Source organism: Canis lupus, chromosome 29 (genome assembly GCF_048164855.1).
Source record: "Canis lupus baileyi chromosome 29, mCanLup2.hap1, whole genome shotgun sequence".
NCBI classification, from domain to species: Eukaryota; Metazoa; Chordata; class Mammalia; order Carnivora; family Canidae; genus Canis; species Canis lupus.
The window spans coordinates 33,032,500-33,046,707 of NC_132866.1; the positions used below are offsets into that span (position 1 = coordinate 33,032,500).

The 14,208-nt window shown below is 42.2% G+C and overlaps 1 protein-coding gene across 8 annotated transcripts in view; it reads right to left on the reverse strand.

The window, feature by feature from the left end:
- Positions 1-14,208, reverse strand: part of PLCE1 (phospholipase C epsilon 1) — a 321,197-nt gene that overhangs the window by 186,075 nt on the left and 120,914 nt on the right. The window lies entirely within an intron of this gene.

Genomic DNA, 14,208 nt, shown 5'->3' on the forward strand with positions numbered 1-14,208 from the left:
TTTTTTTTTAATAGCAGTTTTATTGAGATCTAATTCACAAGCCACACAATTCATCCATTTGAAGTGTACGGTCAATGGTTTTTGGTATATTCACTGAGTTGTGCGATCATCACCACAATCAATTTTATATCACTTTTATTATCCAATAAAAGAGTCCCATACCCATTAGCAGTCACTCCCCATTTTCTCCCCAACCTCCCCAGGCCTAGGTCACCACCAATCTACTTCCTATCTATATAGATTTGCCAGTTCTGGATATTTTATATAATCCTATGGCTTTTTCAAGGATCCATAGTCTTCTCCTTTTACTTATCACTAATCTGTTTCCCCCAAATACCCAGATCCATAGGTCCAGGCACATAGTTGGCACCCAATAAATGTGCTACTGAGTGAAAATGAAAATATGGGTTCAATCAAGTTAAGTATAAAATTTTTTCACATTTCATCCTTGGAACTTGGTTCAAAACAAGTTCAGAAAATAGATCAGGAGCAGAGTTGCTGTGTTTTTGTTTTCTAGGGCCTAAAAAAGCTTTGCTAAGACTCCTTAAAGTGGAATTTTAGTGCATGGTTCTCAAAGGTAACTGTACCTTAGTGTCACCCAGGGGACAGAAGGTAGTGAGGCATGAGCCTTTCCTCTTTCCTTCCTCCCCCCCAAGGCTCTGACTTATCATCCTGTAGTGGGGGCCATCAGTATCTTTGCCCAATTTTAAATGTGATTTTATGAACAGCCAGGGCTAAGAACTCTTGTTCCAATGGAAACACCACCTAAGCAAGAATAATTTGTTGAATTCCAGCCATGCCCAGAAGGATACACAGCCAAAGTTTTCAACTCTGTCTTCAGGAAAATGAATCTCTAAATTTTTAAGAAAGTAATGAAAAGCAGAATATTCATTTCACAAAAATTTTCTTTATAGCCAACATTACTATTAAACTGAATCGTACAAAATTGCTGATATCTGACCGTTTCTGAGCTATAAAATGGAAACTTCATATTATTCATACTAATTGAATGGACTTATTTCATGAAAGAGAAGATACACATAATATTCAACTGAGCCACCATCTTACTCATCCACCTATTCATCTTCCTGTGCTCTACACACTTTTTAAAAAGAACATTCAAACTTCATTAAATATACATTTCTAGTAGAGGATAGAAAATAAATTAGCCATTGAAGAAGACAAAAGCATGAAAATTCACAAACAGATAAAACAACACCAACCTTACAATCTTTACTTTGTGTCACATCGTTTCTGGAAATCGCGCCATAAAGTGGATTGTCATAAAGTATATTTTCCCAAATATATGTTTATTATTTGGGATTGTGTTCCTGACTAGACATTGTATAAATCAGAGATATGATCAAAAACAGGTCACAGAAACAAAGCTGCAACAGCTATGAACCTCTGTAAACATTTAAGATAATAAATTTAAATAATAAATTTATTATTTAAACACTATAAAATATTAAAATCATGTTTTACCCATTGATCATTATACTGTCATTTTGGAAGGTAATTTAGCACTGCATATCAAAACTCAAAAAGTGCACATTCTTTGATCATTCCTATAGGAAAACTGACTCTGTCTCTTCCTGTCCTCTCAGAACATGTGTAACGTCTCAATCTAGACCTGAGACCCTGCACCATCTCACTTCCACCTGGGTAGTGCCGTCAGGGCTCTTGCCCATTCAGCCAGCTCCCCCTGTGAGGCTCTGCTTCTTCCACCTGCCAGCTGTGTGTTGCCCCAGGTTCTGAGGACAATCCTGTTCTGAGTCAGGAGGAATTTAAGGAGCTTAGGTCTCTGGTGCAGGCTCCACCATGTCTAGTCAAGTGCGCTTCTGCTTTCATTCCCATCTCTGGCTGGGAAGTCAGGGGTCTACCTCCTTCTTGTGACCGGAACTGCTCATATTTCTGTTCTTTGGAGCCTTGCTGCTTGGCAGACTCCTTCCTCACTCCACCTCTGCCTGCAAGAGGCTGAAGACCTCTCCTTGAACCCTACCCTGGGGTTCTGCTACCTCCTGCCGTACTTTTTTAATGCCAAGCACCTCTCTGGCAAACAAGTGTTTCATGAACGAGAGAATTCCTAGCCCTCTCCATGCTGTGCACAACTGAACAGATACTGCTAGCTCTTGGTGCATGTCTCGGAGTCAGGTTGCTTCTGGACTGCCAGCCACCATGGCCTCTTTGTGAAAACAATGTACTGTGAACACTGTACCTGCTTCCCCTTGGAAGGGTCTCCAGGATTCCTCTCTCCCTCTCTCTGCCCCTTCTTCACTACACTGACCTGAGGTCTTACTAGCTCCAGGCTTAAGTCACTCACCAAAACCCCCTGGTACACACATTCTCCTTCCTGGTTCACCATCTCTCTGGTCCCTCTTACTTCACAGAGGAGTGGACATTTGGTAAAGTATCAGCACATGATCCTAGAACAGTGGTTCTCAGCCATTTTGCTCCCCTAGGGAATATTTGGCAATATGTGGAGACATTGCCAGACATTGTTGTCACAGTTGAAGACGTGCTACTAGCATCTAATGGGTAGAGGCCAATGGTACTGTTAAACATGCTAGAATGTCCAGGACCACTCCCACAAGTGAGAATTATCCAGCCTAGAAAACTGGCTGAGGTTGAGAAACTGTTCTAGAAAAATCAAAGAAAACTTTTATAGCACTACAAATCCAATCAAACTGAAAATCACCAACAAAAAAGGATAATGCTCCTATATTTAGCCCCCCAAATGTTTCCCATCCATTCCCCCTCATTACAGAAAAATTAGAAAATTAAGAAAAGCAAAAGACTGCCTGTGATACCACTGTCCTTATATTTTCACATGTAATAGTTGTGATTGTATTACACACCATTCATATTCTGCATTTTCTGTATAGCATGACAACCAAGTTTTCTCCACATTATTAAGACACTACTTTATTTGTTATGTAAAGCTGCTCCCTATGATTCAACCACAGAGTAATTAACCTTTCTCTTTGTAGAGTAAATTGTAGTTGTTCCAGGTCTTCAGCCTGCTGTGATATACATATTTGTGCATAAACTTTTTCTTCATGAGTGGTTATTTTCTGGACAAATCTTAAAAAGGGTCTATAATCCATGTACAATATTGAGAGGCAAACAGGATTTGTGAAATGATTCTATCTAACATCAAAACCCATGTGAAACATTCCCCTGGACTCTGGTTCTGCTCTAGTCTAAAAACATACTCCAAACTTGCAACTTAAAGTGTTTCCATTTGAGGAACATCAAAGGACCTAGGAAAAAAAAATTCATCCCACAACTTTCTGAATAGAGCACTGCAGTAGACCATGAGAACAAGAATGAAAGGCTTGTGATTTTTGGCACGAAGAGACCTAATATGCCCTTAAGATGGCAGGACTTGCTGGTTACAGAGGCAAATGATTTTATTTACAATGTCTTTCCTATAAGCATAAAGCCATTTTCTGTTCATTAAAGGAGTTTCACTATTTTATTTTTAAACATTTTGGGTTGCATTTTCTCTTTATCTCAGGTGTTTCGGCTTTTGGGAATGCAATGATTCTGACAAAAATCTTTTTTTTTTTTTTTCTGACAAAAATCTTAACAGCTGTTGATTGGGATCAATTTGGGAACATTAAAACAAGAATAAGGTCAAAGATAAAATTTTTTTCATTAACACCCAAACCAGTTCTTCCTTATGTTTTAGAAGCTTATTATAGGATAGCTACAGAGAAGCAGAAGTTAAACTGTGACTTTCTCTTCCTGCTCCCAGGTTCAAAGGGAAACCTGCAAGTATATATAAATCAATTCAAAGCAATATGTCTTGGTGTGTAACATGTCCCCAGCTTTGTCACTGACATCTGAAATGTTCAATTCAAAATAGGAAGACTATCAAATATGAATTAGTATATGAGTAGTTTTGGAGATACATACTTCTCTAAATGCAATAACAGCACAAAAAGGGTTGTTATTGGAGTGCCTGGGTGGCTCAGTCGGTTATGTGTCTTGTGTTTGGCTCAGGTCATGATCTCAGGGTTCTGGGATGGAGCCTGGGTTGGGCTCTGCACTCAGCAGGGAGTCTGCTTCTCTCTCTCCCTCTGCCCCTCCTCCTGGTTATGCACTTTCTCTCTTTCAAATAAATAAATAAAATCTTTTAAAAAAAAATAGAGTGTTGTTATTATGTATTCCCATGTATTGTGTGCTCTCCTTTATGATGTCAACCTAAATACTGTCAAGCACAGAAAAATCAGTCTGATCAGGCAAGCTGAAGAAATGGAAAGAAATAGGAAGAGGTCTGGGTGGAGAATTAGTGGTTCACAATCAGGTATCATGGCAGGAATCAAAAGTTCCTTCCAAGTCACAGGTCCAGGACCAGGATGTTGGCAATGATGAAAGGAGGCATAAAAATGACGTATCATCGCAGCAACCATGATCACTGAGGACAGTTGAGGGTATCCCTCATTATAAGCACTCTGCTAAAGTGTGTCATTTGCATTATCTCAGCTCATCCTTGCAACTGCCCCAGAGGAACCTATTAAAATAGACACATGACCAAGGTTAGGAGAAAAGTTCAGAGTATTGTACATCTTAGAGCTGCAAGATGGCCATGCAGAGATTTCAACCCCATCTTCTGACTCAGAGACCACCACAAAGGCCAGGCAAGAGGAGGCATTAAATAAGGAACTCAGAGGAGGCATGAACTTGAGTGAGGTGGACACCGAGGCCTCCCTGACTTGTCCTGGGGCACCCAGCGGGCAAAGCTCTCAGAGGCCCCCAGCTGCAGAGGAGCTCAGACCTTGCCTGGGGCATAGTGGGGTAGGGGCCAGGAAGTCTGATGAATAGACTGGGCTTGTTCTACCAGGACCAGGGAACAGTTCCTGCTGGCATACTTGCCCTCTCTTCCCTGCCCTCCCCCATGAACAGTCAGGGTCAGGAATGGACAAGGAGCCCAACAAACCCCAGCCTATGCTATGGAAGTGAGAGAAGCAACAGTGGAGCCTTGGTCTGCAGGTAAATCCACCACAGTGGGCTATACCCATGGTCCATTTAGCCCGGGGCTCATCTCCAACAATGAAATCAAAGAAACTAATGCAATGGCTTGTGGACTTTTTAAATAACAACAAAAAATGTATTTTCAAGAGAAATCTCAGGTAGAAGTCTAGAATTTACAAAAGATAAGTAGTAGAGAGACTGTGGTTTAAAGAGAGACGAAGGGGCGGCCCTGGTGGCGCAGCGGTTTAGCGCCGCCTGCAGTCCGGGGTGTGATCCCGGGGACCCGATCGAGTCCCACGTCGGGCTCCCTGCATGGAGCCTGCTTCTCCCTCTGCCTGTGTCTCTGCCTCTCTCTCTCTGTCGCTCATGAATAAATAAATAAAATCTTTAAAAAAAAATAAAGAGAGATGAAGGAATCTCAGAATGTCCTCTTTCCACCCATTTCCAATCTAGATACCTTCATGGACACTAGGGCCATAAGCAGCGTTGGATCCCTTGGCATCAACAAAAATGGCTAAGGACCCTAAGCAACCTATTACCATGCAGTTTTCTAAAACCTTTAAAAATAATCTATTTTCCCATCTGCACCACACTTCTGGTTATAGAGTCCACTGTTTACTTGCCACTTTGAGAAGTACTACTTACTACCTTTCTCTTGTACTAGACTGGCTCTGCTCTCACTTCAAGGGGTATCTTTTCTTCTTCCCAGTAGTTACACTAGAAATATTTATGACTTAAGAAACTTTGTTCATATCCTCCTCCTTTTTCCAGACAGAACATTCCTCATCTGTCTAGTCTGTTCTCCCTGGAGGACTGAAATGCAATAATGTATGTAAAGTACCAAGTAAGCTAGGAGAGTGGCACAAAGGAGGGGTTCAGCAAGCATTATGCCTTTATCCTTCCTCTTCCATGTCCTTCATCACTTAAAGGGCCCTTGCCTAGTTTTGCCTTCCACTGTAACTCTTTGTTCCTTTCTTAGTCATACTCACTGCTGTGCCCCAAATAAGGCTGAGCAAGATTAGGGGATCATCTTTCCCTACACAGTCAAAGAGTAATGCTGCAAGACTGTGAACCCCAATCTCAACTGGCACGAAGGGAAGTGGCATCACAGCCAGGAATACAGAGTTCACTCTTTTCTAAGTAGCTTCTAAGTTCTCTTGATAAGAAAATTGCAGCAAAGAACCCTTCTTCCCAGTGAGGATCCTATTATTTCTTTGCATAACTGAGAGAGGTCAACAGAGGGGCTGGGGAAGCACAAGCAAGAAGGACTGAGCAGGGGGGGAATCTGATCTAGCTGAGCCATGTGGGAGGAAGAAATGTATCCTCTGCAGAAAAGAGAGGCGTGAGAAGCAGAGAAGAGAAGTTCTCTGAGAGGATTGGAACTATTAGGAAAGGCACCAGTGTTCCCTTCCGGAACTCATTTGAAAAGGAAAAGAAAGTCACGGAGAACTTCAAGACAGTATGGGCAGGAGGATAAATTGGCACAAGTTCTTGAGAGGACCACTGATCAATATCCATCACAACTTTAAGAGATTCAGCAATCACATTTTTAGGAATAAAAATTTGCAGAAATATTAACATTGCACACATAGTTGTACAATGATGTTCAGTCCAGCATTGTTCCCTTAGGAACAACTAAGGGTTCAATGGGACTGATTAAATAAATGATAGTGCATCTATACAATGAATACTAGGCAATAGTTGAAAACAGTGAGGTAGTGATATATTACTAACATGAAAAGTTCTTAAAAATACACTAAGTGAAAAAGGCAAGTTGTAATATGAGTCAATTTTTGTTTTATAATAATATAAATACATCAATATGGAAAGATACACATGGATTGCCTCGATTTTCTTGGAGAGGTAGAGGATTGTCACTTTTTACTTTGGGTACTTCTAGATTGTTGATATCTGTAATTAAACATAAACAGGAAAGCTAGTTACAGCACAGTGGTCATGTGCACAGACTATGAAGCCATTCTACTGGGAGCTTGAATCCAGTTCTGCCTTTTCCTACAAGTGATAGGTAACTCCACTTCTCTGTGACTCAGTGTTCTCATTTGTAAAATGGTAATAATGACAGTACCAACCTTGTAGGGTTATTGTGCCAATTAAATGAGTTAATATACACTAAAGTTTTAGAAAAAGCCTGACATATTGTAAATGCTCAGTAAATTGTTGGCCAAGGAAAAGAATGATTTGGTTCTTTCTTTAATGGCCAGAAGATGGAAGGAGAAAAGTAAGAAAAGAGTAGTGCCAGATGCCTTGCACACCAGGCAAAACAGTGAGAACTAACTTATTCAATAGGAGATAAATATTCAACAAATATTTATTAAACACCTTCTATGTGTCAAGCACTGTTCTAGATGACTGGGACACATCAGTAAATGAAACAGATAAGAGCATTTTAGAAAAGGACCAAGGTAATCAAGACTGGCCTTTTGGGCATGTTGGTTATATGTCTTAAAAGTATTTTGTGTGTGCAGGTGGGGAGATGATCCAGAAGATTGGGGGCTGTCAGTCAGGAGGCCATTACATTGTTCAGGTAACCAGGGACAGATACATGAAGGGGATTCCAGGCAAGGTGCAGAAGAGGTACCCAAGGACAGAGATTACAGACTGGCAATCTCCAGTGTAGACAAGGCAGCTGAGGGGAGGGGCTAGGGAGGGAACTGTGGTGGCCAGAGAATCTCTTAGCACCAGCTTTTCAAAGCTCATCCCAGCATCGGCCAACTCAATTGGCTTGGACCTGGCTCTGGTCCCATGTCCACCACCTCTGATGTGAGGGGCCCCAGACTCAAGTTTCTCTGAGTCTCAGAATCCTTTTATAAAATGACAGGGTCACCTCTGATGATCTCCAGGGCCCCTTTTGGCTCCAACATTCTATAGTTTTCATGTCATTACAAAGTGGCAACTGAATGGGACTTCCTTTCCCATTACCAATATATTATACTAGAGTCAAAAGAGAAGTCATTGAAACATACGATTCAGATGTACAGGATAATGTAAGAGAAGATTGTTTACATTCATTTCCTTTTTGAGAAAGCACATACTGAATTTTAGGCCAAATGTATGTGTCAAGGTCTGAAAATGGGTTACTCAAATAATTTCCTTCCACACATGCAGCTGTTCTAAAGCATAAGCCACATTCACCCAGTAAAACCATCATCTGTTCCATAAAGAATATAAGCATTTATCTGGCCCTTATTTTTAGAGTGAGAGGTCAAATGTACAAGGGGTGAAATATAGTCAAGTCCACTGTGCCAGATGCAGACAGGGGCCTGAAGGCCAATTATAGACTGTAATATCTGAATTTGTGGGTATTTAGATGTCTTAAAAGATCAAAAGAAGGAAATCATGGAATAGCTGGGTGGCAGACAGAAGCTGCAAAAAGCCTGTTTCATTTGTTCATTCATTCATCAAATCTCTCTCACAAAGTAAACCACCAAAATCAAGACTCTGACTCATTTCCCATTGCTTGCTGGAGCTGGGTTCTCTCCCCACCCAGGGTCAGGAGATACATGAACTTCAGCCTTACTCTCTGCATGAGAAAAACCCTGCACGAAGATAATCAACTCGATGTTAGAAGAGATTGCAACTTTCCACTACCCACGGGAAACGGGCACAGAAGTCAAGTGACCTGAGCCCTGAGCCCAACCCTGCTGCTCACTACCCACGTGAAAGTTACGTACCTCCTCCTCTTCAGTCCTCCTCCCACAGGGTTGTGATGAGGATTTACTATTTCTACATTATTTTGAATAGTGCCTGCTACGCAGTAAGCACTGTCTATGTGTTTATAAGAGAAGTCTTAGTTGCTAGAGGCAACACAAGGCAGCTGAGAGCAGTTGCATATTGATCCTCTTAAAGGATACTTCCTCTCTGTTCATCCTACTCACTCACAAAAGTACCACAGAAAACCATACATTAGACAAGATAGGGATCGGCTGTTCTTCATTTGTACTTAGGAAGGACTAGGAAAAATTTACACTAAAAACCTCCTGCCAGGATTGCTGAAATCAAAATGACTCTTCTCTTTATAAAAGAGATACAAGTTTGTTGATAGAGATGAAATTAGAATGCCCTGGCATGGTGCCCACCAGCCTCAGAGTCTGTAATTTCAACCGTTTGCTTGAGTTATTTGAACCCATTTTATTCTTGGCCTTTCTGAATAAGGTGTGTGTGTGTGTGTGTCTCTGTGTGCGTGTGTGTGTGTGCACGCATGTTTGCGTGCACACATGTTTGCACAAATGCACGGCAGTGGGGAGGGAAACACCCCAGGAGACTTGATGCTTGAATGCCTGAGTCTGGGTCAGTTTGGCTCCAAAATGTAGAGTTGTCACCTGGAGCAAATTACCTAACTACTTCTTTTTTTTTTTTTTTTTTAAGGTTTTGTTTATTTATTCATGAGAGATACAGAGAGGGAGAAGCAGGTTCCACGCATGGAGCCCGATGTGGGACTCAATCCTGGGTCCCCAGGATCACACCCTGGGCTGAAGGCAGTGCTAAACTGCTAAGCCACCATCGCTGCCCAATTACCTAACTTCTTAAGCCTTAATTATTGGAATTGAAAAATGTTCTTGGGGGATCCTTGGGTGGCTCAGCGGTTTAGCGCCTGCCTTTGGCCCAGGACGCGATCCTGGAGTTCCAGGATCGAGTCCCGCGTCGGGCTCCCAGCATAGAGCCTGCTTCTCCCTCTGCCTGTGTCTCTGCCTCTCTCTCTCTCTCTCATAAACAAATAAATAAATAAATCTTAAAAAAAAAAGAAAAATGTTCTTGACAAATGGTCCTTTGGATGCTCTTTTTAGACCCATTCTTCAAAGTGGTTGGGATAATTTGTTTTCATAACAACTGCCCCCTCACAGGCCAGCCAGAGGGCTGCAGCCACTGCACCATTTAAGGGACTAGAGGGTGTCTGGTAACATAAATAATTAAGAGCACAAACCTTGAATTAAGAGTTCAAGCCCCAATTTTGCCACGTATTATCTTGTGACCTTGAAAAAAAGTGCTGACTCTCCCTAAGCCTGAGTTTGCCTAGCCATAAAATGGTGATAATGGTAATAACAGTATCTATCTTATCAGGTGGCTGTGAAGAATAAATAAGAGTACTCAAGAAGCACTTAGCATGACACCTGACAGTGCTCACGAAACAGGAGATTTCGCAGTAATGGCTGTTTTTGTCTCCGAGTGCTCCAGGGAGATCTTAGGTATATTCTTCTCTGGATTGTGATGGGCAGTTTATTAGCTGGTTTTTATAATAGCTTTTAAAATCTTCAGTAAGAACTCTTTTAAAACATGCCATCTGCCTCTTCTGCTGTTTTTCTACTTTGCATTTTTAAAAATTATTATTTCAAAACAAACCAGCTATTTTAAAGTGTGTCTGAGTGGTTGCCTATTACTCATCAGAAGAGATTCCAAAGCTTTTTGTAGGAAGGATTCCATGTCAAGATGCTTTGCTCAAAGAGCTGCCTATCTTGTACTTTCTTCCCCTGGGACAGCCCCTGGAATGAGGAGAGCTTCGAGTTCCTCTCCTCAAGGTGGCAGGTTGAGGGGTGCTGGAAGCTCAGCTATGGGGCAGAAGGCTGGTTAAGTCAGTCAGGAGACCCTACAGTGGAGTTCTGGCCTTGGCCATTCCAACAACTAGCTGTGTGACCTGAGACAGGCCACTTAACCTTTGCCAGACTGTATTGTATTCATTTGTGCCATGAGAGGGCCAGCAATGGGCAAAAACCAGGAAGACAATTCATTCACCTGGGAAGACAAACAGTAAATTTTGTTCCCTTCTCTAGTTGTCAAAAAAATGCAAATTATAGGACAGCCATAATGTTATTTATTAAATGAAGACATTATGTTTCAGTTTATTAAAGTATAAATGTGAATACAATGTCACTTTTCTACATTACTGGGAGCACTGGTAAATTGGCCTGTGTGGGACTGAAAACCACAATTCATATTGTGCCTCATGAAAGAAAAGGAGGTAAATGTGGTATGAATCCTCATCTTTTCAACTCACTACTTTTGAGGCCCAAACTTTTTGAGACTCCACTTCTGCAATGGAGGGGGAAAATGAATAAAATGGCAATAATAAAAATAATGCCCACTTGATGGGTTGCTGGAAGGTCTGGAAATAATGTAGGTAAAGGAGCTAGCCTAACATTTGACACCTACCAGATGCTTATTGTTACCAGGATAAAGACGATGATGATTCGCCCTGGTTCTATAATATTATAATGCTGCTGGAAAGAAAACCCATTCTCCTCTCTTCTCTAGGATTCTTTATCAGAACCTGGCTTCTTGGCAAGCAGAGCAGACAAGTTGCTCAGCTGCAGCCCCAAGCATCTAGCTTCCTAGGGGATTCTGTCCCTTGGCCTCAGAGGTCTCTAGGCAACACCAAGTACATGCCCCAAACAGACATCTACTACACACACACACACACACACACACACACACACCCCACTAGGCGTCAGACCTCCATCCTGCCCTGCCTGGCCTGGCCTGGCCTGCCGGCACTCACTCAGCTCTACAAATGGCCTTCTGGCTTCAAGAGCTAGACCCCTCCAGCGTCTGAGCACAGAGCGAAGGGTGACAACTTCCTTGTGCCCTTCGGCCTGCATCTTTCTACAAGCTAACACAATCCAGCCCCCTCCCCGCCCACAGAGCACATGCTCTTTGATATACATCACAAAAACACTGCCATCAAAACATTGCACATCTGTGCAGTTCCTGGTCATCATCTTTACTAAGTAACCCATTCCACCCTGGGGATGGCCCTCAGACACTGGTTTCCAAAGGCCCCTTTGCCTCTGAGGAGGGTTTTTCTTTTCTTCCTCTTTCTCCTGTGATTCAGCTCTTGTTTTTTGGTAATTCAAGCTCAGCACTGACTTGAATTGCCATGGAATCTTTATCTACTCAATATCAAAGATGTCTCTCCTTAACTGTTTTTTTTGAATTCTTTCTCAATACCAGGTTCTGTTTCTGTTCCCATTTTGCAACCTAATAAGGACTGAAATCTGTTTTCAGTAGTTACTTGATTTTTTTTTCTCAGCTTTAAAAATAATTTCAGAGAGCCATGGAACTGAGGAACTGAAAGGAGCTCATCCAGTGCCTGTTTCATTCATGAAAAAACTGAGGCCCCCAAAGGGGGAGCTTTGTGGTGGTCACACTGTGGTAAGGCACTCAGGAGAAGGAAAGCAGACCACACACACCTACGTTACTCGTACCTCTCACCCCACCATAGATCCTATTTCCTTGTTACACCAGGTCCAGGTTCTGCATGGCATGGCTTCTGACAATGACTGCACTTCCCTCTATGGGGAGATCTTCCGAGGGGCTGGTACATTTGCAGAAGTAGCTCCCTTCAGGTGTCCCAAATCCATCATGGACTTATTCTTTCTTCCTGACTTCCAGGCTTTTGTAAATGCCATTTCCTTTTCCTAATAACTTTGGCTATGTCACATTCATTCTCTAGGTGTTTTCTCCAGGAAGGCCACCTGAAGAAGAACCTTCCATTGGAAAGGAAGAGCCTCCAATTCCACAAAGGCAAGGGAGTCCTCCCATGTTTCCCCAGCAGTGAATTGTACACCTTCTCTCCAAGATGAGTTTTGCTCACCAGTCTTGCAACAGATCATTAACCTCCTTGTATCCGTCCTCCCTTAGAAGTCTGCCTGCAGCATGAGGGCAGAGCCAATGCAGTTGACTGACTCATACAAAACAAAGTGTTAGTGACCTTTAAAATCTCTCCTATCTGCAGAGATTCAGGCACCAAGCACTTGAAGAAAGGAAGAGTCCCAAGGGTAGTCAAAAGCTCACAGACAAATGATTTAACAACTTCAGACTGAGGGAGCTTCTTCTAAGTTTTTCAAGAAACCGGGGATAGACTTTTTACCCAAGCAAATACTGGGGGTGGGGGGCAGAGCAATTAACCAGGTCCAGAAAAGCATATCTAATCCCTCCTCTTGATTCACACCTTTTCTTATCCAGGGCCGTGTTTCTACCAAAAGGAATAAGCCTTTGAGAGCATCCTCCTGGTGCAACATCCCGGTGCTTTAGTCAGCTAGCCTTTGACCCAGGGTGACCCAGAGTCCTGGCTGCCCTTCAAGGAGTGAGGGGAGGGGAAGGCGAGGCCACAATAGAGGCAGGAAGCACCATATGGAGGCCAGAATGGAAAAAAACTCTGGGTCTTGACTTCTATGGATTCTTTCCCCACATGATATAATCCCCCCAAGCAGCCCTAAGATGTAAGTCCTTTATGATCTCCATTTTACCTAGGAAGAAATAATGGAATGCAAAGTTCAGTGACTCACTGAGATCACGGACAGACTGGTCAGAAGTTGTGTTGAGCTGCACCCAGAGCAGGCTCCTAACAACCGCCCCTTTCTCTAATTTCTTACAGACCCTCCTGAAAGGGGTCCAGGGTGTCTATGTGTGTTCTCTCTGACCATCTAAACACTCACTTGCACTAATAAGACACTAAGAAGTTTAAACTTCTAGTTTAAACTAAAAATAGTGTTCTTTTGAATACTATTTGTCTATCAAGTCTTCCTGCTTGGGCGGCTCTCCCCTCTTGCTTTACATCTTTATCTCCTATGATAGTCAAATCCAATCCCTGCTGGGGCCTACCTGCCTCCTCCCCTGCCATAAAGGCTTCAATCCAACTTAGAGATTCCTTTTTCCATGCTCCTAATACACCTGCAGATGGCTCTTCACAATGTAATAGTCCACAGCATTGTCCAACAACTGGTATAGTAATTTATTATTTTATAACAACTGTGAAAACAAATACTCTTGAGCATTTGCTACCTGCTGAGTATGTTTTTCTTGTTTAATTTTCACAATAGTTCCATAAAGTGGATATAATGTTTCCCTCCTCACATACAAGGGTACTGAATTTTGATAAACTTGGATGGGAAAAGTAATATATCCCAGCAGTTTGTGTAAGCTCCATATTAGTTTGCCTGTATTCAATCCCAGTACACTAAGTAGGTAAATGTGCACAAACTATTCCTCTAAACCTCAGTTTGGCCACCTTTAAAACGGATCATGAAGTTCTGAGGACACGATTGGCATGGAGCGAAGTGTGAGTACTTAATTCCACTAGGAAGAAGCAGAGCTTAGAGTCAGCTCCTGATCGTCTTACTCCAGGGCCCACACTTCCCACTTCTCATATAATCCTGAGGTAGGCAGAGTTTAATGTCCCTGTTTTAAAGATGAGGAATTAGGTTCAGAAAGATG